Source organism: Myotis nattereri (assembly GCF_964212035.1).
Source record: "Myotis nattereri genome assembly, chromosome: 1".
Lineage (NCBI taxonomy): Eukaryota > Metazoa > Chordata > Mammalia > Chiroptera > Vespertilionidae > Myotis > Myotis nattereri.
The window spans coordinates 157526538-157551372 of NC_138075.1; positions in this window are offsets into that span (position 1 = coordinate 157526538).

Genomic DNA, 24835 nt, shown 5'->3' on the forward strand with positions numbered 1-24835 from the left:
TCCACAGGCAGTGAGTGGGGTTTCGCAGTTTGAATGTTCGCTCTTGGAGCACTGTGTCATGACCAACTGGATCTGGGGGTGGTTGCAACTAGACAGTGAAGACCCTTGGAAAAACAAAAGTCAAAGTGTTGAAAGGTCTAAGCTATGAAAGTTGCAGTAAATGCATGAAAGGGATAGAGGTAGGAAATAAAATTTGAGCTAGACTTCAAATGACTTCCATTAACCCAGCAAGCACCTTTGATTTTGCACCCAATTCTCAGGACTATACAAGGTGCTGTGGACATTTATAAAAATAAAGAATATATAAGTATGATCATAGTATTATTCCCAGGAGGCTCAACGATTGTATCTTTTACTTATCTTTATACTGGCAAAATATATACTTGCACAAAGTAAAGGAGATGATAACACCAAAGATATGTCTGAGGTTTTAAATCTGGATGAGGAAGTTGATTTCAAACAGCCTCATTTGGTCCAACGCCAAGGCAGAGCCATTTGGGTTGAAGTACTAGCTCTATCTCTCATTAGTGGTGTCAGCTGTGAGCAGCTTAACCTTAACCTTCTTTAAGTTTCCGTTTCCATGTCTGTGTGTCAAGAAGTATAATGTGTGCTTCACTGTTTGTGGTAAGAATTCAATGAATACATGTAAAGTGCTTACAACAGTAGCTGGTTAATGTGTAATTACTATTATAATTGGTTTTAAACAGTAAATTAGTGGCAGAATATGGAGAGCAGATCATGGATTCAGTTGGATCAATACCCAGTAAGCATTTAGAAATGTGGATCCAGAGAAGACCAACAATGTGAAACCAGGACTGCTCTGTTCAGAGATGAATCTGAATGGGAACATAAATAATAGTCCCCTCCGAGGGGGCACAGGCGAAGAGGAGGGCCATGCACAGGTGCTTAAATATATCGAATTTAAGAGGTACGGTAAGAGGAAGAGGAAATAAGTGAAGGAACTGGTAAATATGAGAGACATATTTTTCATTTTCTTCATTAATTAAGTTGTAATAATTTGCTCTACTTAAGAAAATATACAAAGCAGAATCTTAGGACCTTCATAGTATCATGAGTTAAGTTGACTTTCTTAACAATCTTGTTTGATATGAACCTTTTATATTCCCCTAAACTTACAAAGGGAGGACAGATTTTAACAGTAAAGAGAAGTATCTGGATGATCTAATAATTGATTTTGTTTCCCATCATTATAGGTAATTCAGTGCTTGAGAGAAATCTCAGTATAAAAACTTGGGGACATAAGCAGCATCAAAAGCAAAGTATTCGGGCCCCGGCCATGTTATTCAGTTGTTAGAGCATCGGTCTCCGCACCTAAGGGTAGAGGGTTTGATCCCCAAATCAAGGGCAGGTACCTGGAATGTGGTTTTCACTCCCCATCCCCAGTCAGGATGCCTGTGGGAGGCAACCAGTCTATGTTTTTCTCTCTTGCTTTCTCCCCTCCCTCCCTCCTTTCTGAAAAGCCATGGAAAAAAACAAAACAACTTTCCTGTGAGGAATAACAAAATAAAACAAACAGCCTCAAAATGAAGTTCTTGGTACATGAGTCCCAGAAAGCAAGTTGGGTTTAGTTAAGCCTCTTAATATATAACCAGAACATATACAGCATGGTACAAAAGTAGGTTTACAGTGGTTCATAAGAAAAATAATACAATGATAAATAATAACACAAGAATAAATTCTATTTCGAGTACTCACAACCGTAAACCTATTTTTGCTCCATCTTGTAGTTTAGAACACTCAATCTGCTCGAATCAGAGAGTTCCAATTAATTTCCATTTTTAATGCTACAATTTACTTTTTTTTCTTTCTAAACAAGAACTCTGGAATCTATGGTTTTCACAATAATAAAGATAGTAGGCATATACTTTAGGACTTTAATAAAGACAGAAACTGCATAAGTTAACAACACCAAATAGGCACGTATGAGAGAATAGGAAACTTAATTTTTCACTATGTCGTTGCAAGATGGCATTGTTTATGTTAGGGGTATATTTCTTTCTTGAGTCAGAACTTCTAGGTTAAATAATTTTTAAAAAATAACATGACTTTTAAATAGGTGCTATGATACAAAAATGTCATATGTAGTTGGAGACGTGATATTTAGTTCTCAGTTATTTCCATTGTTTATGAGCCTCTTGTTGCTTTTATAAAGACATAAAGACATATGGAACAGCTGCATTATCTCTAAATTTCTCGTGTTCTTTTGTTTTAAAAAATACTATTTTTTCTACACAGAGGAAAATTAAATGGGAGCTAAAATATAGTGGCTAACACAAAAGTGTCCTCAATGGAAATATTAGGCAAACAATTTTTTTTTTCTTAAAGAAGTAAGCTCCTGACATATTTGAACTGTTTAAACAAGTTGATCACTTGTCATGGCAAAACAAAACTTAATTCATTTAAAGGGGGCATACAGATGACCAAGAGATATGAAAAATGCTCTAAGTCACTGATCATCCTTGAGATGCATATTAAAATGACAATGAAGTATCATCTCATTGTCAGAATGGCTACCATCAACAAATCAACAAATGACAAGTGCTGGTGAGGATGTGGGGAAAAGGGAGCCCTAGTACACCACAGTTGGGAATGCAGATTGATGCAGCATTATGGAAAACAGTATGGAGTTTCCTCAAGAAATTAAATATGGAGCTGCTTTTTGACCCAGTGATCCACTTCTAGGAATATATACTAAGAAACCTGAAACACCAATCAGAAAGAATGTATACATCCCCATGTTCATAGCAGCACAATTTACCATAGCTAAGATTTGGAAACAGCCTAAGTGACCAGCAGCAGATGAGTGGATTAAAAAACTGTGGTACATCTACACAATGGAATACTATGCTGCGGTAAAAATGAAGTATCTCCTACTTCATGAGATAGCATGGAGGGACCTGGAGAGTATTATGCTAAGCTAAATAAGCCAGTCAGATAAAGACACATATCACATGACCTCACTCATATGTGGAATCTAATGAACAAAATAAACTGATGAACACAATAGATCCAGAGACATAGAAACATGGAATAGACTGTCAAAACTCAGAGGGAAGCCGGGGTGGATGGGTGAGAGAGAAAAGATCAACCAAAGAACTTGTATGCATATCTGCATAACCTATGGACACAGACAATGGGGTGATAGGGTGGTGAAGGCCTGGGGAAAAAAAGGGGATATATGTAATACTTTCAACAATAAAGATTAAAAATTAAAAAAATTAAAAAAATTAAAATAAAAAAAAAAAAATAAGTCCAATGAGAGAGAAAAAAGTAATCCTCCTAGAGAAGAATGGCATTAAAAGACTACCACTGAGCAGATAACACCGATGTATTCAGGTGTTGATTAATAGTACAGGTGTTGAAAATTCAGAGGACTGCCTTTTTTTCTGTTTTCTTCCATCTTGTGTGGAAAATGATACACAATTGGTTAAAACAATACTTTAGAATTATCCCAGAATATTGTCTTTCTCAATGCCACAGCTTTCTACTTATAACAGTAACACCATTTATTTCAGATAATATTGTCCCAAAGATAACTGTAACACTGGCAATAAATAAATAAGTAAGTAAATAAATAAATAAATATTGAACTGAATTACATCAGAATTACATGGTAATTTGGTCATTTTTTAGTGATATTTGGAATCATGTGCATTTGGACTCAAATTCTAGTCCTTTGCCTTCTTAGAAGCTCCCTGACTGGAGCCGTAGACTTAGAGGCTGTTGGGAAGAATAAATGAGGTGATGTCTGTGACACCCAACAGAGTGTATACAAGGGCATTCACTTTATTTTATAACCTCTTTCTTCCTTTGTGTAAAATGCTGCTCTATGGAGTTATAGCAGGGGGCAATTTTAATTGGTTTTGTTTCTCAAACATCCATCATGAACAAAGGATTCTGTTATTGACTCAAGTGTCATCATAATAGGACCATGAAGTATATTTTCTATGGTTAAAAACACTGGTTTTAAAACTATGGAAAGTCATAAATGAGTCATGGCAACCTTTTGACAAAAGCACAGATTATACAGAAATGTATGATTCATCTGTGTTTTCCTTAAACTTTTACCTGGTTAAAAGAGAAGGTTGTATTGATTTATACATCTCTTTCCAGGATTATTAGAGCATATTTTTTTAACTATGAAATTTATATTGAAAACAGAGGATGATGTCTGACACAAAATCCTCTAAGTTGAAGGGGAAATCTATTACAGGTTTTCTATTTTACACAGATTCTATAAAAAGGATTTTATGATCTGAAAGAGTTCCATAAAGAAATCTATATAATTGTATTAACCAATGTCACTCCAATAAAGTCAATAAAAAAGAAAAGAAAAATGACACCCTAATTTGAGATTGCAAAAGATTTTGCTTTAGATGTTCATGAATTTACCTTTATGAAGGTGAATTGACTAGACATTTGAAAGGTAAGCATGTAAACTTTATCAACATCTATAGGAAAATCTGATGGTACTGGGATCCTAAACTAATTTTTCCAGCTTTATTTAAATTATATATATTTAAGGAATAAAATAAAAATTACCTGCAATTAAAAAAGGTAGAACCCATTTGGCACAGTATGTATATATAATACTTTTAGAAAATATGCTCCCTTCAATACATATAAGAGAAAATGGAACCCATTCAGGAAGCATATCTGTGACTTTTGTTATTAAATATTAGGAAAGTGGTGAAAATATAAGTTGTTTCTAGTCCCCCCTCACCACCCCAACCCACATTGATAAAATGCTACAATAAATAAAGTGGCACAGGCACCAGTTCTCACTTTTGTGATTTATGGGCTAAGTGCCTAGAAGTGTGATTGCTGAGTCACTGGATAGAAACTTTAAATATGAAAAGATAAGGCAATTTTTTCTTAACTGTGGCACTAATACATGTTGCACCAAAGGCACAGGAGTGTAAACATTTCACCACATCCTTGCCAGCACTAGATATTATCAACCCTGCTAATCTTTGCCAATCTGGTAAGTGGAAATGGCATCTGTTGCTATAATTTGTATTTTTTAAACATGAGTTTTGTTTAACCTCTTCTCATATGATTATTAATCATGTTTGCACCTTTTTCCCCCTGAATTTTACCTGCACCTTTTTCCCCCTGAATTTTACCTGTTCAAGAAATTTGGCATAGTTCTCCTAATAAATCTACGCTATAGATATTATTATGCACATTTTAGTAAAATAAATAAATAAATAAATAAATAAATAAATAAATAAATCTAGGACTAATAAATATTTGGTATGTTCTGTATGACCAAACTGATAAATGCAGTTTATATAGGAGCTTGCCTAACACCAAGTCAATTGTTTAAACCACAGAGCCATATTGAGTCCATCTCCTGCCTACAGAGAGAATCCTATGGCTTTTGCATTTTTATTCATACTTCACTATTTTAATCATTCGGACAGTCAGGTAGTATAGGCACCTATTATGTGCCTAGCAATGTAACAGTTTCTGTATCTACAACAATAAACAATAAATAATAAATAAATTAGTACATTAATAAATACATATTTTCTTTATGTAATTCTAAAAAATTTCTGCCCTGACCGGTTTGGCTCAGTGGATAGATCGTCAGCCTGCGGACTGAAGGGTCTCGGGTTTGATTCCGGTCAAGGGCATGTACCTTGGTTGCAGGCACATCCCTAGTGGGGAGTGTGCGGGAGGCAGCTGATCGATGTTTCTCTCTCATTGATGTTTCTAACTCTCTTCCCCCTCCCTTCGTCTCTATAAAAATCAATAAAATATTTTTTTAAAGAATGATCCATTTTACAAGTCAGTCTCTTCTGAATATTTCATTGCTTGCTCAATGAGCCCAAATATGCAGTGCCCATATGGTAAGAATGAAACTTTGAAAGCCAGCAGGCAAAACCAAAGGTATTTGGAGAGCTTTGCATAAACATAATGAGGGTGCATAACTTGTAAAAAAATACTCTGGGAGATAAAACACAAATGCTATAGCAAAAGTGTCTTAATAAACTAGCTTATCCTTACAAAAATGCCTTTACCCAATCTTTACCAAACAAGTAAAATAGGGAGATATATATAATGACTTACTGACCCTTATATCTTAGTAAAGGCATAAAAGACAAGATGTAAAGTGGAAATATAGACAATTATCTAAATAATAAAGTATAGGATCAGAAAAAAATCTATTGGAAATTTTCAGATTTGGACATTTTTAAAATGTTTCAAATTCAATTGCATCAAATTTGTATTTAATAGCATAATTAAGCATATTCTTTTTCCAGCAAAGAAATGTTTCAATTTTTAAAAATCTCCAGATATTAAATGTGTTGCACAATTATTTCATTAAAAAATCAGTTACTTTGTTACAAAATTAATTCATTAGAAAACTCAATTTGCTGAATTTCTCTGATTAAAAACTATTTTTAGGTTAATAATTTAACTAATGGGTACTATAAAATCTGTCCAGAAAATACCCTGTAAGGAGATAAAACGTTAGAGGTGGGGTAAGGGGTTCTGTATCAGAGAGAATGTTTTTTCCCCAGGGCATCTGAAAGAAGCCCAATAAAAACTTTATTCACCAATGTCCCATTCTGGTTTACCATACCCATGAAACACACATTCTAAATCTAACAGAAGTTTTGGAAATGTTACAAATACTATGTATATTTGTAACATTTATATAGTATATATATATATATATATATATATATATATATAAAGAAATTCTACCTTTTAAAATAAAACTTTAACTTCACATGAGTTAACACTTTTGTGATCTCTTATTACAATTACGGAGTACTGTACAGACTCATGGATATTCATAGCAAAGCCCTTTTACTTTGGAAGAAGGAAATGTTTCATGGAGGAAGGAGTTACTCAGGGTTTAGTGAGATCTCAGTATTAATTTTGGTTCTGCCACTTATTGATTCAGACCTTTACATGAGACATTAAACTTTTCAAGTACAGTAGTCTCCCTTCATCTACCATTTCACTTTCTGTGGTTTCAATGAACTGTGGTCAACTTCAGATTGAAAATGTTAAATGAAAAATTCTAGAAATTAATAAATCATAAGTTTAAACTGCATGTTGTTCTGAGTAGCCTGTTGAAATTTCGCACCCACTCCACATCACCAAGCTCCATCCAGCGTGGGATGTCAATGATCCCTTTGTCCAGCATATCCACAATGCTATCTGGGTTATCAGACAAAGAGAGAGACCATACTCACGTAACATTTATTACATGATGTTGTTATAATTGTTGTATTTTATCATTGTTGTCGTTAATCTCTAACCTGTGCCCAATTTGTAAATTAACCTTTTTTATAGGCATGTGTGTATAGGAAAAAGCTAGGATAGATAAGGCTATGTAGTATCTGTGGTTTCAGGCATCCATTGGGGGTCTCAGAATGTATCCTCGGTGAATAACAGGTGGAAACTATACTACATGGTGAAACTCCCTAGGAGCCTTATGTCTCTTATCTATTAAATGGAAATAATATTGCCTTCCTCACTAGGTTGTTCTGAGAATTGAACCAGACAAAGCGTGTTCAGTGCTTGGCAATGAATTTTGTACATGATTACATCTTGGTTGCTTTTTCCCCCTCATAAAACGTAGTTTGTTTAGTTACTTTCCTAAAAGATTTTTTTAAGTTAACGGGGAGAAGATTTAGTTAACAATTCTACATACAAGAATTCTTAGTTTCCTGTAATTCTTAGAAATTATTATATTTCAGGACTTATCTAAATAACCCATAGACATATTTTTTTTTCCTCTTAGTGTGTGAATATCTCAGACAAAACCCTACCTCAGTTTATGGAGGTCTGATCCTCTTGCCCACATTTTTAAGTGTTCACTTCTTTGCTGTACGATAGACATACAACCAGAAATCCTCAATTAATGTGGCTAAGAAAATTGAAGTACAATTTCTTAATAAGTGACAACCTCTTTTTTTTAAGATAAGTTTTTCAAAGTTACAAAACATATCAAGATCTCTTAGTAAATAACTATACATGACTCATTTACAAGGAACTATATAATTGAAAGAATCATAGTAATATTGAATAAGACTGATTTTTTTTAAATTTTCCAATTCATCACTTATAATGCCATGTTGTCCATATCTCAACATTGCTTACTATGCTATTGTAAAATCATAAGTTATAAAATGAGAGAAATAAACATAATGTCAATGACAGCACAGGGGTGATATTCAGAGCTAAAAATAACCTAAAGCTCAGAAAACAGAGGTCCCAACTATATCTCCGCAAAAAAAAAAAAAAAAATTGTGATTTTTGGTCTAAAAAAAGGCATTCAAAAATTTTTCCCAACATGCTATTCAAAGTATGCATGCAGGAGGGGTGCATATATTCTTCCTTATTGGTGTTTCAGGATTCTTAGGATACAGTCCTAGCAGTGGGATCAAGGGTCAAATGGAAGTGCCATTTTTAATTTTTTTAGGAAACTCCACACTGTTTTCTACAGTGGCTGCACTAGTAATGCACTAAGGTTCCTTTTTCACCACATCCTTGCCAGCAATTGTTTATTGATGTATTGATGGTAACCATTCCTACAGGTGTGAGGTGATACCTCTTTGAGTGGATTAAAAAACTGCGGTACATCTACACAATAGAATACTATGCTGCAGTAAAAAAGAAGGAATTCTTATAATTTGCAACAGCATGGATGGAACTGGAGATCATTATGCTAAGCAAAATAAGCTAGTCAGAGAAAGATCAATATCACATGATCTTACTCATTTGTGAAATATAATAAACAACATAAACTGATGAACAAAAACAGATCTAGAGACAGAGAAGCATAGATCAGACCGTCAAACCTCAGAAGGAAGGTAGGGGACTTGTATGCATACTATAAGCATAACCAATGGACACAGACACCAGGGGGATGGGGGCATGATTGTGGAAGTTGGGGGGCAATGGAGGGATAAAGACACATATGTAATACCTTAATCAATAAAGAAAAATAAATTTAAAAAATAAGACAAATTAAGGTAGGTGGCCTAAGCTCTTCTTAGTCTATTGTCTTGATGTTTGTATTAGTCATTGAGATAAATGTTGAAGGGCAGGGAAAAGTTTATTGAAGATTGTTTGAACTCTCTTATTTTTTTCTAAGAGATGAGAATTCTCAATTTTATCATACTTATTATTACCTGTAATAGAATAAATTCCAAATAGGATATGTATTGTTCTTGGTTTGGGTGCTATTTTAAAGTAATTTATGACCTGGGTCACCCCTATTAGGAACAACATTTGAGCTGCTTTAGCTTGGTTCTCTCTATTACTTTAATGATTGTCATGTAACTCTCTTAACAAGCACCTGTCTATATGCCATTTCTTCTTTTATTGAATGATTTTGGATAACTCATAGGATTTTTCAAGCAAAAAACAGAAAATGTATTTCCATAAGCAACTTTTATATAAGGCATTGGGTTTGAGAGTTCCAATAATGAGAGAGCATATTTGCTTTTCTATATTAAAGTATCAAGTTGCAAAATAAAAAATATAAAAAGCAATGTATAATCATAAAGCCTTTCTCTTTTATAAATAGCATTTTAAAATTTACAAAGCCTTTCTTCTTATATTATCATGATGAACCCAAAATATATATATATATGCCTAATATGCGAATTGTCCCTGTGGGAGTTCGACTGGGAGACTGATCGCTCGCTATTATGTGCACTGACCACCAGGGGGTGGCACGGAATGAAGGAAGGCCCAAGCCGTCAGCCGGAAGGCCCCAATCGGCCCTGATTGCCAGCCCGGCCTAGGGACCCTACCGTGCACGAATTTCATATACCGGGCCTCTAGTAATATATAAATAGGTTAGCATGTCAAACTGCGAGGCTGGAGCTTAATTCAAGATTACATGAAAGAGATTTATATGACACTGAATATTGTTTTGTTTAAGCTCATGATTTCTGGGAGATTTCTGACCTTTATTGGAGAAGAAAATTGTAATATAAAATTTTTGGCTATAGTTGAAAAAAAAAGGCAATGTCTAGAGAATGAGAAGATGAGCCACAGACTAAATGATAATATTTGTAAAAATCACATCTGATAAAGGACATATTAAAAATATACAAAGAGCCCTAACTGGTTTGGCTCAGTGGATAGAGCATTGGCCTGCAGACTGAAGGGTCCCAGGTTCGATTCTGGTCAAGGGCATGTACCTTGGTTGCAGGCACATCCCAGTGGGGGCAGCTGAATTGATGTTTCTCTCTCATTGATGTTTCTAACTCTCTATCCCTCTCCCTTCTTCTCTGTAAAAAAATCAATAATACACACACACACACACACACACACAGAACTCTAAAACTCAACAGTAAGAAAGAAAATAAACAACCTTATTAAAAAGTGGGCAAGAGATCTAAATAGATACTTAACATAGATGATATACAGATAGAAAATAAGTATATGAAAAGACATTCAAGCTCATATATTATCTCATCTTAAACCTATCACCCATAACACATGCTGGTCTTAAATAATTTATTTCTCCTCTTAGCTCACTAAGCACTTTGTATTTCTCATGGCATTTCTTATCTTATAATGAGCAGGCACTACCATATACCTCCTCTGAATGGTAAGCATTTGAGGGACACAGTGGCCATGTCATCTTTTGCTTTGAGGTTCACAGAATGTCCAAACAGTGATTGAACCCAAAAAAGTGCATGAGCTTGTTGATTTTAATAAGAATATCAAGTGCCTATAATTTTACTTCACATATAGTAGGTACTCAGTATCAATTTCCTTCCCTCCTAGTGTGTCTCAAGTAATCAGATTTCTAAATCTATTGTGGGCAATAATTCTCAAGAGCATTAAAATACTTTTCTGAAACACCAATGCTTATTTCATCAAAATCTTACCAATAATTATAATAGATAACCTAGAGGTGAATATCTTACACAATCACTGAAATAAGTCTTTTTCTATGTGTTTCATTCTGAAACAAATGTACTTTTGTGTTCACTGTTAATGTTTTTTTGGTTTTGTCATACTTAATTTGTGAAATATATGTGTTAGTATAGTTTTCAAAAATACATATGGAAAATCTGAAAATTAAAAAAAAAAACCTAACATCCCAAAACTGTGCTGTGTGAACAATTTAATCAAGTTGTTAAGGAGTATCCCCTTAAAAAATAGATACAATTTGGAAAATGTTGGTTTAAGAATGTTTCTAATATGCTAATGTGCATCAAAAAACTTCAAGAATGAGATGTGAGAGACATGAAATGCAGTTATTTCCGATAAATGGAAGTGAAACCACTTATTGTTCAGTTTTTTTGTTGTTGTTGCTTTTTTTTTTTTTTTAGGCATCTCAATATTTTTGCTCATTAAAAAGGCACTTGAGAAAGTAGTGTTTTAAAGCATTGAATTTCCATCCATATATAATGCACTGAACTTTAATACAAAAGAAGGATGTAAAGAGTACATATTGTCACAACCACTTTTTTTTAAAAATATATTTTATTGATTTTTTACAGAGAGGAAGGGAGAGAGATAGAGTGTTAGAAACATCGATGAGAGAGAAACATCGATCAGCTGCCTCCTGCACATCTCCCACTGGGGATATGCCCGCAACCCAGGTACATGCCCTTGACCGGAATCGAACCTGGGACCTCTCAGTCCGCAGGCCGACGCTCTATCCACTGAGCCAAACCGGTTTCGGCTGTCACAACCACTTTTAAGGGAATGTAAGAAATGTGAACAATTTGGATAGCGCTCATTAAAAAAATGCACCATATTATTGTCTGGCTGCTTTTATTGTGTAGAAAAGATCCTTCATTTGAATCAGCTACAGTTTACTAAATGGATAACATTTAGTCATCACACCTGTATTAGTTCAAATGATGTGATGATACTTTAACATTTTAAAAAATGTGTGTTCTCTGAAATAAATGTGGAATGGGGCAGAGCAAAAGGAAATGCTGAAAATTTTTAGATAGAAAAGTGGTCACACGCACAGGAGGTGCCTGGCTCTCCGGAGAGTGCTCATTCTATCGAGCCCCATTTAGTTTGAGTGATGATTTCTATGCTACCTTCTAAATTGGCACTGAGTTAAACAAGAAAAAAATGAATTTTAGTACCTTATTATAGGAAATGGAATTTCTCTTATTTATCTCTTTAAATAAAATAATCTAAAACCATGAGAAATATTCATCATTTCTTCCGTTCCTTGAATCTAGCGAAGGAATGATTCCATTAGTCACACAGAGTAAAACAACAATAAATGAATATCTCCTGGGAGGTTTTACTGCATAATTTACAAAAGTAGGCAATAATTTAGTATCTCCCAGAGATTACTGTCAAGGAACCCAGAGGAATTCATCCACCACATTTTTATTCAAAACATGGGTAATTACAGCATTTTTATTACTAAATAAAAATACTTCCATGACATACTTTTACCATGGTCTTATGGGGTTTAAAAATGAGCTTTTCTGATAAAAATGATATTTTCTTATTTCATTACTTCTTTTTATTGTTATTGTTTGTATTAAGTTTTTACAGTAGAATTTTAAGACCCAAATATCTATGTGTTTCACATTACTTTAGTGTTCTACTTAGATTAGAATTTGCTTTAGAAAATATTTTTCTAAACTATTCTGTATTTGTAAAAAGAAATATTCAGAGTGGGTGAGTGAGCAGAGTGAGGGAGGGGAAGAGAGAGAGAAGGGGTAAGAGAGGGAGAAAGAGAGAGAGAGCAAGATAGAGATAATTTCTATATCTTAATAATACCTTCCTGTAGGAAAGTCATAAGTAGAGTGGTGGTCCGTCCCAGAAATATGACTGGTAAATATTCAGAATCCAGTGAGCCAGTTGTCAAACAATCAGCATGTTGAAATCAGTTTTGCTATTTTATCTGGAAACTGTTACAAATGAGGGAGGGTGGTTTACCAGCATACTCCCTGGACCCATAAACATATTCATTAACATGTTTGAGAAAATATTAAAGTTTCTGAGGAGTCCTGCAGTAAAAAAAAAAAAAAAAAAAAAAAAAAAAAAAAAAAAAAAAGTAGTATATTTATTATACCAAATATTTTAAAATATTATAGAGAAGGAACATTTATTACTGATAAAATGGATAATACTTATAGTGGTTTAAGAACTCAGGCTCCGAAGACAGACTGCATGAGTTCGATACTGTGCTCTGCCATCTGCTAGTTTGTTAATGGAACAATTATTTAATTTCTCTGTGACCCACATTCCCCATTTGTAAAGTTATATAAAGTATGTATATTTACAGGTAAAGTCTGAAAATTTATATACTTCATAAGTTTGTTTTGAAGGTAAGATGAGTTAATATTATAAATGGAATAATAACTGAAACAATAAAATTTTAAGACACATTAAGTTCTTTTATGAAAACACTGCTCCTCGGGACTTATTTTTTAATAATTTTTAAATTTTCCATTACAGTTATTGTAACAATATTATGTTAGTTTCAGGTGTTCAACATAGTGATTAGCCATTTATATAACTTACAAAGTGATCAGTCATATAAATCTAGTACTCATCTGATATCGCATACAGTTAATACAATATTATTGACTATTTTCCCTTTGCTATACATCACTTCCCCAAGACTATTCTATAACTATCAATTTGCACTTCCTATTCTCTCCACTTTTTACCCCTTCCACTAAAACCCTTCCCATCTGGAAATCACCAAAATGTCCTCTATGTATGAGTCTGTTTCTGTTCTGCTTGTTCATTTATTTTGTTTTTTAGATTCTACATGTAAACAAAGTCATCTGGCACTTTTCTTTCTGTCTGACTTATTTTATTCAGCACAAAACCTTTGGTCCATCCATGTTGTTGCAGATAACGAGATTTCATTTTTTTTTTAATGGTTGAGTCATATTCCATTGTATGTATACCACTTCCTCTTTATCCATTCCTCTATTGATGGGCACTTAGATTGCTCCCATATCTTGGCTATGGTAAATAATGCTACAATGAAAATATTGATTTACGTGTCTTTTTTATTTAGTGCTTTGGGTTTCTTCAGTTAAACACCCAGAAGTGGAATTGCTGTGTCTTTCTATGTCACGTATTATAGCCTTTTTTTAAAGTCAACTTTGCCTAATAATGCTACTCCAGATTATTTTTTTCCATTTTCATGAAACATTTTTCCATCTCTTTAGTTTTAGTATGTGTGTGTCTATTGATCTGGAGTCTCTTGTAAACATTAATAAGTAAGGGTCGTATTTTGCTATCCATCCAGCCGTCATATGGCTTTGATTGAGCATTTAATCCATTTGCCTTTAAAATAATTATTGATAAATGTATGTTTATTGACATTTTAGTATTCACATTTTTGCACTTTTTTTCCTTCTTTTTAAAAAAGACCCTTAGCACTCGCCGGTTTGGCTAACTGGATAGAGCGTCGGCCTGGGGACTAAGAGTCCCGGGTTCGATTCCAGCAAAGGGCATCTACCTTGGTTGCAGGCACATCCCCAGTAGGGGGTGTGCAGGAAGCAGCTGATTAATGCTTCTCTCTCATCGATGTTTCTAACTCTCTATCCCTCTCCTTTCCTCTCTGTAAAAAATCAATACAATATATTTTAAAAAATAAAGAAAGAAAGAAGATCCTTAAACATTTCTTGTAATACTGGTTTGGTGGTGACAAACTCCTCTAGCTTTTTCTTGTCTAGAAAGCTATTTATCTGTCCTTTGATTCTAAATGATAGCTTTCTAGATAGAGTAATCTTGGTTGCAGGTCCTTGTTTTTCATTACTTTGAATATTTCTTGCCATTCCCTCTGGCCTGCAAAGTTTCTGCTAAGAAATCAGCTGATAGTATTATATGAGCTCCGTGGTAGGTAACTTACTTTCTGTTGCTGCTTTTATTTAAGATTCTCTCTATGTTTCTAAGATTTGGCATTTTAATTATGATGTGTCTTGGTGTGAACCTTTTTGGGTTCATCTTGTTTGAGACTCTGCACTTCCTGTACCTGTGTGTCTTTTTCACTCACCAGGTTAGGGAAGCTTTCAGTCATTATTTGTTCAAATATGTTCTCAAACCCTAGCCCTCTCTCTTCTCCTTCTTGCACCCCTATGATGAAAATATTGGTATGCTTGAAGTTGTCCCAGAAACTCCTTAAACTATGCTCACTTTTTGTATTCTTTTCCTTTGGCTCTTCTGATTGGGTGTTTCCTGCTTCCTTATCTTCCAAATCACTGATTTGATCCTCTGCTTCATCTACTCTATTGATTCCATGTAATGTAGTCTTCATTTCAGTTATTGTATTCACCATTTCTGACTGGTTCTTTTTTATGTTTTCTATCTTCATTTTTATGTTTACTGTATCTTTGTTCAAGCCCTCAATAAGTTCATCTATTCTTCCTCTATGTTAATTAAGCATCTTTATAACCAGTGTTTTGAAGTCTGCATCTGGTAGAATGCTTGTCTCCATTTTGGTTTTTTTGTTGTTGTTTTTTTTGTGTTTTTTTTTTTTGTTACTCTTTTTTTTTTATTGCTTAAAGTATTACAAAGGGTATTACATATGTGTCCATTTTATCCCCCCGCCCTAGACAGTCCCCTAGCCTCCCCTATCCCCCAGTGTCTTATGTCCATTGGTTATGCTTATATGCATGCATACAAGTCCTTTAGTTGATCTCTTACCCCCCTAGCTCCTTCCCCCCAACCCTCCCCGGCCTTCCCGCTGCAGTTTGACAATCTGTTTGAGGCAGCTCTGCCTCTGTATCTATTATTGTTCAAAAGTTTATAATGGTCTCTATTATCCATGAATGAGTGAGATCATGTGGTATTTTTCCTTCATTGACTGGCTTATTTCACTTAGCATAATGCTCTCCAGTTCCATCCATGACGTTGCAAATGGTACGAGTTCCTTCCTTTTTATAGCAGCATAGTATTCCATCGTGTAGATGTACCACAGTTTTCTAATCCATTCATCTACTTATGGGCACTTAGGCTGTTTCCAGATCTTAGCTATGGTGAATTGTGCTGCTATGAACATAGGGGTGCATATATCCTTTCTGATTGGTGTTTCTGGTTTCTTGGGATATATTCCTAGAAGTGGGATCACAGGGTCAAATGGGAGTTACATTTTCAGTTTTTTAAGGAAACTCCATACTGTCTTCCATAGTGGCTGCACCAGTCTGCATTCCCACCAGCAGTGCACAAGTGTTCCTTTTCCTCCACATCCTCTCCAGCACTTGTCGTTTGTTGATTTGTTGATGATAGCCAGTCTGACAGGTGTGAGATGGTACCTCATTGTTGTTTTGATTTGCATCTCTCAGATGATTAGTGACTTTGAGCATGTTTTCATATGTCTCTTGGCTTTCTGAATGTCCTTTTTTGAAAAGTGTCTATTTAGGTCCTTTGCCCATTTTTTGATTGGATTGTTTATCTTCCTTTTGTTAAGTTGTATGAGTTCCCTATAAATTTTGGAGATTAGGCCCTTATCAGATATGACATTGGCAAATATGTTTTCCCACACAGTGGGTTTTTTCGTTGTTTTGTTGATGGTTTCTTTTGCTGTGCAGAAGCTTTTTATTTTGATGTAGTCCCATTTGTTCATTTTCTCTTTAGTTTCAAGTGCCCTAGGAACTGTATCAGTGAAGAAATTGCTTCGGCATATGTCTGAGATTTTGTTGCCTTTGGATTCTTCTAGAATTTTTATGGTTTCCTGTCGTACATTTAAGTCCTTTATCCATTTTGAGTTTATTTTTGTGTATGGTGTAAGTTGGTGGTCTAGTTTCATACAATGGAGCCAAGATAGTCTCTTCAATAAATGGTGTTGGGAAAATTGGACAGATATATGCAAGAAAATGAAACTAGACCACCAACTTACTCCATTTTGTTTTTCTTTTTTTTTTCCTTATTCTGCTTCTGGTTTTGTTCTGTTCTTCACTTAAGATATGTTTCTTTGTCTCATAATTTGACTGCCTCCCTATGTTTGTTTTTATATATTAGATAGAACAGTTATGTCTCCTGGTCTTTATAGAGTGGTCTTACGTAGTAGTAGATGTCCTGTAAGGCCCCTTGGCACAGCTCCCCAGTCACCTGAGCAGGGCACTACAGGTGTACCCCTCCATGTGGGCTCTGTGCACCCTCCTCATGTAGTTGAGTCTTGATTGGCATTGGGATGTCAATGGAAGGCACTGATTCCCAGGTCAACTGGCTTAAAAGACTGGCTGTGACCACCATGGAGGATCTGCTGTGAAGAAGTCAACCCTATGGAGCATCACTGACTTCAGTGGGGCTCTGGTACATGTTGCACCCACCCTTGTCACATGTGTTGCTTGTGCTGATTTTTGGGTGGTGTTTTGAAGCTGTCCACCAGGTGCACTGGCTCTGGGGGTTCCTGAGAGGTGTAGGCCAAGTTGAGTTGCCACCTGTTCCCTGACCAAGGTCACTGAGCATGAGCTACAAAGCAATCTGCAGATGACTACTGTTTATGCTGGGCTTCAAGGTGCCCAGAAGAGGCCAAGCTTTGAATCCACACCAGCTGCCACTAGTGCTGGGCCTGGGGCAACTCAGAAAGAGGTATGTGGCATGCTGAGGCTAGATGCTGCTTGTTTGAGAAATTTTAGGAAAGTCTGAAACATGAGCTAGGCCATTCATATGGGAGAGTCACTGGAAATGGCTTGGGTGAGCCAAAAATTTGGGTTGGGCAGGGTCTCAGAGAACCACTGGGGTGAGACAAACACTATTATCCAGATTCTTGGAAGCTCAAATATGGCCCTGTCTACAGGCTCTGCAGAGAAAGGGCTCAGCAAAGAAACAATGGCCTTTGTGAGCACTTTTAGCTGAGAGAAAGCTGCCTTCCTGCCAGCCTTTGCCCAGATACCAGAGAATTCACTTCCTCCGCTTATATCTCTGGTGCTTTCCAAGCTGCTGTCCTAGTGCTGGAGCTCAGAAGTAGTGAATCTGAGTAAGTCTGTGCATAAGCCCTTTAAGAGGAACTGCCTCTGACTCCAGCAGCACTCCATCTCACTCAGACATAAAACAAGTTGTTTTTTACAGCCAGAACTCATGGGGACTTCTCTTTCTAGTACTGGAACCCTGGGCTGAGGAGCTTGGTGTGGTACTGGGACCCCTCACTCCTTAGGGAGGACCTTCACAGCCAAGATATTCCTTTTGATTTTTAAACACTACATAAGTTCAACATTATTTGCCAGTAATTCAACTCTCTGATAGAGCAAAATTCAACATTCTTCATAGGAAGATAATAGAATTTACATGATATTTGTATCATGTCATCCATAAAGTCCAGTACACAATAAAAACGTTATGAGACATGAGGAAAGACAGAAAGTATGACATGTGGTTCAGAAAAAAATCAAAAAAGAACATAAAGAGCTTGGTAGATAAGAATTTTTAGATAACTGTGATGAATCTATTAACAAATTTATAGTAAGATATATTATTATAGTGGGTTATGTGCTGGAGAATGTCAGAGAGATTTGGAAACTGTAAAATAGTAATAATATGGAAATCCTAGAATTATAAAAGACAATTTATGAAGGTAATAGTTCACTGGATAAAAGTTTATTAACAGGAGACTGACCATAATAGAAGAAAGAAAGAAATACACTTCTAAATAATTTCTCAATGAAGACATCATAATAAAAATTATAAACTAGCCCTGGCAGGTTTTGCTCAGTGGTTAGAGTGTCAGCCTGTGGACCAAAGGATCTCAGGTTTGACTCCTGATCAAGGGCATATACTTAGGTTGCAAGTTCCCCAGCCCCAGTAAGGGCATGTGTGGGAGGCAATCAAGCGATGTGTCTCTCTCACATCATGTCAATGTTTTTCTCTCTCTCTCTCCCCCTCTCCTCCCTCCCTTCCACTCTTTTTAGAAAGTAATGGAAAAAAATATCCTCTGGTGAGCATTAAAAAAAGAAAGAAATTACATAATATTTTGAAATGAATTATCATGAAAACAAAGCATACCAAAAGTGGTAGGATGTAGCTAAATTGATCATCTGAGCAGTTTTAGGTTTAAATGCTTATATTGGAAAAAAAGAAAACTTTAAGTCAATGATTAAAGCTTCCACTTAAAGAAACTAGATAAAGCAGAGCAAGTTAAACTCCAAATAGATAGAGAAAATAAAAGGAAAAGTCAATGAAATGGAAAACAGACAAACAAGAAAATATTTAAATAAAAATCATTGTTTTAGCCAAAACCGGTTTGGCTCAGTGGATAGAGCATCGGCCTGCGGACTGAAGGGTTCCAGGTTCGATTCCGGTCACGGGCATGTACCTTGGTTGGGGGCACATCCCTAGTGGGAGATGTGCAGGAGGCAGCTGATTGATGTTTCTCTCTCATCGATGTTTCTAACTCTCTATCTCTCTCCCTTCCTCTCTGTAAAAAATCAATAAAATATATTTTAAAAAATCATTGTTTTAAAGATTAATAAAACTGGTAACTCCTTAGTAAAACTAATCAAGGAATGGAGAGAGAAAACAGTATCAAGAATGGCATATAGGAAGTCATTACAGATCATACAGATATTATAAAGACATAATATCAATGGCTGCAATAGCTTAGAAAAAAAGAACAAATTCCTTGAAGAACACATCAAACCAAAACAAAGACAAGAAGAATTACAAAATCTGAAGAGTGGTATCTTTAGCCAAGAAATGTAATTCATAGATAAAAATCTTATAAAGAAATCCACAAGCTAAAGTGGTGGATTCTACCACATATTGAACTAAGAAATATTATCAGTTCTACATAAGCTCTCAGAAAATAGAGTAGGATTACTTCCCCATTCATTTTATGAAATAAAATCAGAATAACTCTGATTCCAAACCTGACACAATGCCATTCATTAATAGAAAATAATCACAGGCCATTATCTCTCATGAACATAGATGGAAAGTACCTAACAAAATACTAGTGATATGAATCCAGCAATATACAAGGATGCTAACACACCATGACCAATGCTGTGCATCCATGAACACAAGGTTAAAAATCAATTAAGATAGTTCATCTTACTAACAGAGGTTTTTATATTGATCATTTTGTTTCCAAAATTACACAGCATTTTATGTCTATCCCCATTTTCCTTGTGAGCCATGTTTGAAATGAGTGCCAATTGATTGAATAAGCACTGGCCCTTTAAAAATTAACTCTACTGAGGCATTCAGCTCCTTATGTAACATAAACATCTTTCTCTGTTCCCATTACTAACTGGAAATCAGATGAACATTATTTTAATGTTATGTAATATGTTTGTCTAAAGTCCTTAGGCGTATGTACCCAAACTATCAGCCAATGAGTCTTTTTAGGTCACATTGCCACATGAGAAAGGTAGTGAATTCTACCTTCTATGCCAGATTCAGAAGCTTCACGTGGAAAAACCCCACAGGTTGAGGCAGTTTTGTCGTAGTTATCCAGGGCTGCAGAACCTACACTAATGAAGTCAATGATTGTGAAACCCAAACCAGTTGGCAACAGGAAGGGGGCAAGCTGTGTGAGCATCTGGCCAATGGAAGCCAAATGCTGAGCCAGGGCTAGATGCTGATCTGCTTCCTCAATGATGTGTAAGTGGGGAATTATGTTTTCCAGCCTCCTTTTAGAGTAGACTCAGAAAACAGTACTATAACTGAATTCCCACGTGACTCCAGCTCCTAATCCCCCTCAAACTAGGTCGTTTCCTGAGTGACTTGAGCTAGTCACTGGAGTCAATTAGGTGGAAATAACTGTATCACTCACATTTCTCTTTTACCTTTACTTGTGTAATATATATATATACAACTTGAAGATGACATAAATGCAAGGCGTGTTGAACTAATTAAATTGGTGACTCACAGGAAAAATAAATAAATATGGACCTTAAAAATGTAGTGGCACTCCAATTTGTAAATCATGATTTACAAATGAATATCTTTTACATTATCTTAAAAATAATAATAATAGCCACTTTTTTGACAAGTACACTTAAACTTTTGATAAACATTATATTTAGTAATATAAATACTAGATGATTAATTATTTAGTATTTATATTGCTAAAGAACCTATGTTTGATTGGTGGTGAGCTGACTAAACTGTGTTTCTTGCCATATACAAGTGAGGAGCGAAAAACAGAAAAGAGATTGCTTGGAAGGCGTGGTTTAGTTTAACACAACTAGCTGAATTCAGCCATTGGACCCTTGATTGCCTACCTGGGACCTCCCCTCCCTGCCCTATATATATATATTTCTGGGTATTATTAATGTGGCAGGGTCTCTTTCTTAGAGCATTTTCTGTGGTACATCTAATCACGATCTATGGCTGTCCTCTAAACACCACTCTCTGTGAAAATTCAAGTTCATGGGACTATTTATGTTCGACTGTAGCCTAGAAAATGACTTTTTCCCATCCCTGTCCATAGGGATATAAGAAGCAAGTTGTCCTTTTTAAGCAAACAATGTCATATTGATTAAAAATTGGATGGTAATTTGAAATCATTCACTTAATGCTAAAACAGACTGTTTAAACAAGTAGGTAATGCATTCATATCCCCCGCCCCTATTCCCTGGCAAGCTAAAAGTTATGTTCTTCGCCAAAGAGTGGCATACAAAGAAGCAAATTGAAAATTCATCGTTTTCCAGTGTGGTAAGATTCATTTATCCATTCAATAAGGATTTATTGCTTTGCTATGATGTGCCAGGTACAGGGCTTGGTGCTGGTAATACCTTAGTGAACAAGACATAGATATGCTATAGAATAGTAACTGAGTTTAGATTTTTACATCTCAACCACTTCTGTGCAGATTAGCATATGAATGAACTATACAACTTATTTTCAGTCACAGTTTGGTCTAGTCTTTGATATTCTTCCTCTAACATATGAAATAGCTTTTCTTTCATAAGCAGAAGAGGAGCGGAATGAAATAGAGAGCTTTGATGCTCCTTGGCCAATTTCTTTACAAAATTACATTTGGAAATATCTATTTAATTGGTCCCTCCAAGGCCTGTAAGCTGAAAAATTTATGGGCTCCTGTGTGGTGACAGAGTGAAAAGTGGTCCAAGTAATTTTTGAAAGGTGCCTACCAAATAAATGAGTTTTACCAGTGATGTCTCTATAAGGTCTGCTGACATGTGAAGACTCAGGAATTCAGGGATTTATATCCTATCGGCCTTAGGACACCCTATTAGAAGAGAGACATATGATGTACTATGGACCAATTATATTTTTCCATGATACATGGTATTTTTTATCTGAAGATAGAAATTCCATCCTTCCAATGGTGGATTCTATAGAATGAAGTGCTTATGGAGGGAAAACTTTCTGAAATCAGTAGTCATGGAGAATGAGTCCACAAAGAGAGCCCAGATTGCACTTTGTATACAAAGCTACACACTAGGACATGTTGTCATCACCTCCACAGCTACTTCCCCAGTTCAAGACCCATCACCTCTCACCTGCTTACTAATTGATCTCCCTGCTTCTTCTACCTTTGTCTCTTCAAAGTTTCTTCTCCTTAAAGAATCAAAAAGTATCCTTTTATAAAGTTTGTATGAAACCATGTCACTGCTCAGTTCTAAACTCTCCAATACTCCCCATTTCAAGCATAGAAAAGCAGAAGCCTTTACCAGGGTCTGTCAATCCCACTCCATCTTCCCCATCACCTGGAGTGTAAATACTTCAGAGGAGAGATGTAGAAAATGAAGCAGAGAGGTAGCAGACAGATGGTATAGGGCCTCGCTATTCTGCAGACACACCAGCCACACTCCTCATGAATTACTCTCCCACATATGCACATGACTATCTTTCTGTGACTCCAAGTCTTTGCTCAAATATACCCTCTCAGCAATCTCTGGCCTGGGCTCTCCTAGTTAAAATTCAGTAACTTTCAGGCACTTTTTATTCCTCCTCCTTGCTTTACTTTTCTCTATACCGGGTTTCATTGCATTCTTACGTATTTATATATACACTAGTGGCCCAGTGCACAGATTCACGCACATTGAAAGGGAACTAATTAGCAGAAATATTTTAATATTGCTATTTGCCCTTTTTCCCTCAGCGCCTGGGATCCTCGGGTCGATTGGCAGGGCGATCTGCCCACAGATGGCTCTCACCTGCTCCACCATCCTGCCCCCTCACTCACCTGCTCCACCATCTCGCCAGGACTGGTAGCACCTCCGCTGACTCCCGCTGCTAAGGCAGCATCACCGAAGCCTGCCATATTCCATGTCCCCTGGTGGTCAGCACATGTCATAGTGAACGGTTGAACTCCCAGTCTCCCAGTAGAACGCCTGGTCGAACCGCCACCCCAGGGGACAATTTGCATATCAGGCTTTTATTATATAGAATTCTTAATATATTTTATGCTGTGGTATCTGTCTGTATCCTTGAGATTAGAAGTGTCTACCTCCACTGTCTAGGCTAGCACCTGGTAGAAAGATGGTAACACTAACTAAATAGTTGTTCTGAGTTAGTGATGGGCAAAGATCTGGTTTATATTAGAGTAATATCTTGAAAACTACCAATTAAGCTTTGTAGCAGTATTCAGCCAATGGTATGCCTTCACCATGCCCACTTGACTGTAGAAATTTTGATACAGATGGGTGAGAAGTAAGAGATATGAGCATAGAATAAAAAAAGTTTTTAAAATTAGAATTGCAATTTTTAATAGAATGAAAGCCTTAGTTGGGGTATTTCAGGTAGAAAGCCAGCTTTAAAATACATTATATGTTTACACTCGATCAAGTTTAAATATATGTTTCACAAATTGCTACCACCTTCCAATGACGCAGAGTTTGATCCTTTGGGGCGTCAAACAATGGTGAATGTCAGACTTCTTTGGGTGAGGTCCAGGCACAGCCCTGCATCCGGGACACACAGGGATTTCTGAAAATCTGGGTGTTGCTTTGAAACTTGTAGAGAGCTAGGCTTAGTAACCACAACTATAGATTTCTGAATTTGTCTGCATTTGTGCTTCATCTGGTAGTTTGAGCACTAGGAAATCCTCAACAATTTCTATATTCTGCCACTAATTGCATACAACATACAGAGACATTAATACAAAGTAATATTTTATATTTCCCCTGGAATGACTTCTTTCTTTTCCTAGAATCACATGGCTCTCTGTCTCTATAATGAGTGTTCTCTTCTATGGCCCAAACTACATTTCTGAGAAGGGCACAAGTACCCTGTTCTGCCTTTTAACTAGGAGACACCTGCACAATTAGACTTCAGAAAGAGCCCCCACTTACTGGATTTCAATAATCTTTATGTGACATCTGACATAACATCATCAGTCCCATCCTGAATGCCAATGCCCCACATCTGACTACTGAACTATATGATGGCAACTGTCATTTTACAGAGGTAATTAGACCATCCCTCATTCCTAAAGTCAATGAACCACTGGTAAATTAAACCACATTTTTAGGCTCTAGAATTTGTAAAAATGATATTAAAATTAAAGTTTCTTCTCATACATTCATTTTAGGGTTACTTTTAGTGTGACTTTAATGGTCACCGTGTGTTCAACATTCTTGTGTCATTTTTTTTCACCTTAAGAGTCACATTTATCATAGTATCTTAAATGGCACCTTAGGCAAAGTCCATCTTTAAATTTAAAAAAAAAGAGAGAAAAAAATACATAAAAGCAGATGCAATTTAATACCTTAGTCAAATATTACAAATATCATAAAACCTTGATGTGTAAATTAATCCTCCACCATTTTAGCTCAATAATTTTAATTTTAGTGACTCCAAACCATAAAGTGGTATAAATCCACACAAATAAAGGTTTGAAAGCTAGGACAAGCTAAACACTAACACAGGATTTATCTTTCCATCTGTTTGCTATTCTCAGTCTTCTTAGGTTCAG